General features: G+C 44.2%; 1 protein-coding gene across 1 annotated transcript in view; it reads left to right on the top strand.

The window, feature by feature from the left end:
- Positions 1–5000, top strand: part of LOC119579247 (D-beta-hydroxybutyrate dehydrogenase, mitochondrial-like) — a 144825-nt gene that overhangs the window by 2954 nt on the left and 136871 nt on the right. The window lies entirely within an intron of this gene.

The following is a 5000-nucleotide window of genomic DNA, read 5'->3' as shown; positions in this document are numbered from 1 at the left end:
ACCGCCTTATTAAAGATTTACCTCCTCTTATGGTAAGGAAGACAATTAAACGTTTTTATCTCTCTCTCTCTTTCTTTCATTTTAATTCCTTTTTCTTATCTTATCGTCTAAGTCTCAGTCAGTTTTTATTTGTTGTTGTTGGGTGATGTTATAGTCCAAAAAGAGAGAGAGAGAGAGAAAAAAAATGGCGCCGTTGTATGCAAATTAGTTACGCGAGGGAAGGAGATCGGGCTGTTTTTTTGGCTTATATAAACTTCATAAATATTGAAGGTGAAAGAGACCAAAAATAAAGAAAAAAAAAATTGTCGTATTCAAATGTTCCTGATTTTTTCTTTCACATTTATTATTATTATTATTATTATTATTATTATTATTATTATTATTATTATTATTATTATTATTTTTATTATTTCTTTTGCTTTTACTGTTCTTTTATTTATTTGATTTTTTTTTTAAAGAGGGTATATATTAGCGAAAAGCAAAGGTGTTTTTGGTCACAATATTTTAATGAGATACACACATACACACACACTCATACTCGCACTTACACTCACACTCACAGTTACATTCACACTCACACTCACACTCACCCCCCCCCCCCACACACACACATACACACAATACACACACACACACACCACACACACACACACACAAAACACACACCACACACAACCCCACACACACACACAGAGAGAGAGATGAGAGAGGAGAGAGAGAGAGATAGAGTGACAGAAGAGAGAGATTAGAGAGAGAGAGGATGAGAGAGAGAGAGAGAGAGAGAGAGAGAGAGAGAGAGAGAGAGAGAGAGAGTGAGTGAGAGTGAGTGAGTGAGAGTGAGTGAGTGAGTGAGTGAGAGTGAGTGAGTGAGTGAGTGAGTGAGTGAGAGTGAGAGACAAGAGAGGAGAGAGAGAGAGACGAGATATGAGAGAGGAGAGGAGGTGAGTCACTTGAGAGAGAGAGAGAGAGAGAGATGAGAGAAAGATAGAGAGAGGAGAGAAAGGATTAGAGAGAGAGAGAAAGAGAGAGAGCGAGGAGAGACGAGAGAACGAGATGACGAGAGAGAGAGAGGAGAGAGAGAGAGAGACGAGAGAGAAGAAGAGAAACGGAAATAATAATAATAATAATAATAATAATAATAATAATAATAATAATAATAATAATAATGATAATAAAATAATAATAATAATAATAATAATAATAATAATAATAATAATAATGATAATAATAACGCCTACTTTTCGTGATGCTTCTGAGCAACATCACTCACGGGACTGAAGTTCACGCTTTTGGTACACAAGACCACACACTTGTTATACCGTGACCTGTTCTCACACTAGTCTCAGGCACAGACAGGATGGTACAAAGGAAGGTCGGTATGTCATTCTTCAGTCACGATCTATAGTCACGCTGTTGTCGTTGTGGAAGACTAATAGAGTGAGAAATAAAATAAAGAGGGTGAAGAGAGAGAGAGAGAGAGAGAGAGAGAGAGAGAGAGACGAAGAGAGAGAGAGAGAGAGGAGAGAGAAATAAGAGAGAGCGAGAGACGAGAGACGAAGAGAGAGAGAGAGGGAGTGAGAGAGTGAGAGATTGGGTAGATAGATAGATATATAGATTAGGATAAGAATGGAGAGATAGAGAGATGGAAATAGAGATAAAGAAAGAGATAGATAGATTGATGAGGAGAGAGTGAGAGAGAGAGAGAGAGAGATTGAGATACAGAGAGAGAGAGAGAGAGAGAGAGAGAGAGAGAGGAGAGAGAGAGGAACCGAGAGGAGAGAAGAGAGAAAGAGAGAGAGAGAGAGAGAAAGATAGAGAGAGAGAGAGTTAGAGAAAGAAAGAAATAGAAAGAAGAGAGAGAGAGACGAGAGAGGAGGCAATCGCGAGATGAGAGAGAGAGAGAGAGAGAAGACGAGAGAGAGAGAGAGATTAGAGAAAGATGGAAAGAGAGAGAGAGAGAGAGAGAGAGAGAGACGAGAGAGAGAGAGAGGAGACAGAGAGAGAGGAGAGTTAGAGAAAGAAGAGAGAGAGGAGAGAGAGGAGAGAGAACGAGAAGAGAGAGTGAGAGGAGAGGAGAGAGAGAGGAGAGAGAGGAGAGAGAGAAGAACTGACGAGAGAGAGGAGAGAGAGAGAGGGCGTGAGAGAGTTGGGTTAGATAGATTAGATAGATAGAGAGCAGAAGACGACCGATAGAGAGATGGAAATAGAGCTAAAGGAAAGAGATAGATTAGATTGATGAGGAGATAGAGAGGAGAGAGAGTGAGTGACGAGAGAGAGAGAGAGAGATTGAAGAGAGAGAGACGAGAGAGAGAGTGAGAGAGAGAGTGGGAGAGAGAGAGAGAGAGACGAGAGACGTAAGAGAGAGAGACAGAGAGAGAGAGAAGGATCGCGATCGGAGAGACGAGCGAGAGAGAGAGAGAGAAGGAGAGAAGAGAGAGAGAGAGACTGAGACGAGAGAGGAGATGAGAGAGAGAGAGAGAGAGAGAGAGAGGAGAGTGAGGAAGAGAGAGAGAGAGAGGAAGAGATTTAGAGAAAGAGAGAAGGAGAGAGAGAAAAGGAGAGAGAGAGAGAGAGATGAGAGAGAGAGAGAGAAAGGGGACAGTGAGAGAGAGAGAGAGAGAGGAGAGACGAGGAGAGGGAGAGAGGAGAGGAGAGAGAGAGAGAGAGAGAGAGAGAGAGAGAGAGAGAGAGAGAGAGAGAGAGAGAGAGAGAGAGAGAGAGAGGAGAGAGATTTAGAGAAAGATGAGAAAGAGAGAGAGAGAGGAGCGGAGGGAGAGAGAGAGGAGCGGAGAGGAGAGAAGAGAGCGCGAGAGGAAGAGAGAGAGAGTTTTTAGAGAGAGGATGGGAGAGGAGAGAGAGAGAGAGGAGGTTGGATGAGGGAGAGAGGAGAGAGAGGAAGGGAGATGGAGAGAGAGAGGGTTAGATGGGTAGAGAGAGAGAGAGGTGAGAGGAGAGTTCTAGAGAAGGGAGTGAGAGTTAGAGAAAGAGAGAAATAGAGGGAGGCAAGGAGGAGAGACGAGAGAAATCGAGAGAGAGAGAGAGAGAGAAGAGAGAGAGAGAGAGGCGCGATAGAGGAAAGAATGAGAGAGAGAGAGACTGGAGCTTGAGAAGAGGAGGAGAGAGGTGAGGGGGAAAGAAAGAGAGAGGGGGGAGAAGAGCGGAGAAGAGAAAAAGAGGGGGGAGGGAGAGGATGAGAAGGGAGATGAGGAGAGAAAGAGAGAGAGAGAGAGAGAGAGAAGAGAGGAAAGGGAAAGGAGAAAGAGTTTTTGGAGAGCGGAGAGGGAGAGGAGAAAGAGGGAGAGAGGGGGAGAGACGAGTGAGAGATGAGGAGGAGAGAGCAGAAGAGGGAGACGAAGAGGAGAGGGAGAGATAGAAGGAGGGAGGAGGAGAGAGAGAGGGGGAAAGAAAAAGGGATAGAGAAAGAGAGAGAGGAAAGAGAGAGGAGAGGAGAGAGAAGGAGAGGAGAGAGGAAAAGAGAAAGAGAGAGGGAGAAGAGAGAGGAGGAGAGGGGAGAGCGAGAGAGAGAGGAGAGGAGAGAGAGGAAAGAGAGAGAAGAGAAGAGGAGGAGCAGAGAAGGGAGAGGGGAAAGAGACAGAAGGAAACGAGAGAGGAGAGAGAGAGAAGAGGGAGAGAATGGAGGAGAGGGGATGAGAGAGAGAGAGAGAGAATAGAGAGAGAAAGAGAAGAGGGGGAGAAAGAGGAGAGAGATGGAGGGACAGGAGAGAGGAAGGGAGAACGAGAAGAGAGAGAGAGAAGAAGAGAAAGAGAGAGAGAGATGAGAGAGATGCGAGGAGGAGAGAGAGAGAGAGGGGAGACGGAGAGAGAGACCATTTTAGAGAAAGATGGAAAGAGAGAAATCGAGAGAGAGAGACAGTTAGAGAGAGATGGAAAGAGAGAGATAGAGTTAGAGAAAGAGAGAAATCGAGAGAGAGAGAGAGAGAGAGAGAGAGAGAGAGAGAGAGAGAGAGAGAGAGAGAGAGAGAGAGAGAGAGAAAAAATCGAGAGAGAAATCGAGAGAGAGAGAGAAATCGAGAGAGAGAGAGAAATCGAGAGAGAGAAAGAGAAAGAAATCGTTCGATCGACCGAGAAACACAATGGATATCACAACTCACATACCATCCCAAGCACCATACATCACTAATATTCTCGCGAATCAGAATATATCACGAATCAACACCAAAACAGGGATCTCCTATTACGTATACTTTCCCTAATAGGCAGGTTTGAAACGGGGATACTTAAAATAAAGACCATTATAGAGTAGTTATTAGTTAAGACCCATTTACTTCATTTACTACGAGTATCGAGACCGTGTTTTACGCCTGATTTCCGTGGAGTAACATTGGGAAAGACAAAGGAAAAAGGCAGGTGTTAAAGAATATGAAAATGAATAACAATAAGAAGGAAGAGGAGGAGAGGGATTAGGTAGAGGAGGAGGAAGAAGAAGAGGCGGAGGAAGAAGAGGAAGAAGAAAAGGAAGAGGATGAGGATGAGGATGGGGAAAGGGAAGATGAAGTGAAAGAAGAAGGAGAAATAAAAGATGAAGAAAAAAGAATAATAACAATTATAAAATAATAATAATAAAAAAAATAAGTGTGGGAAGACGAGAAAGAGGTGGAGGAGTAGGGGAAGAAGAAGAAGAAGAAGAAGAAAAGAAAATGAATGAAGAAGGAGAAAAGGAAGGCAGGGCAGGTTTGTGAAGAGAAACTGATAGATAGATAGGCAGATAGTAAGACAGATAGAGAGAAAGAGATATCTTTAGAGGTCGGGAAAAAGGGGGGTGTTCGAGAGCGAAAGAAAAAGAGAGAGAAGGGGGAGGGGAGGAGGGAAGCAGGGAGAGGAGGAATGAGGGGGGAGGGAGGGAAGAGAGAGGGAGGGAGGGAGGGATGGAAGGAGTGGAGGGGAGGGAGGGAGAGAGAGATGGAGACAGAGAGGAGAGAGGAGAGAAGGACGAGAGGAGGGAGAGAGAGAGGGAGGAGGGGAGAGGAGGGTGAGAGAGA

Source organism: Penaeus monodon, chromosome 12 (genome assembly GCF_015228065.2).
Source record: "Penaeus monodon isolate SGIC_2016 chromosome 12, NSTDA_Pmon_1, whole genome shotgun sequence".
NCBI classification, from domain to species: Eukaryota; Metazoa; Arthropoda; class Malacostraca; order Decapoda; family Penaeidae; genus Penaeus; species Penaeus monodon.
Note: the sequence above shows the minus strand (reverse complement) of the source record. Positions and strands in the feature narration are given on the sequence as shown.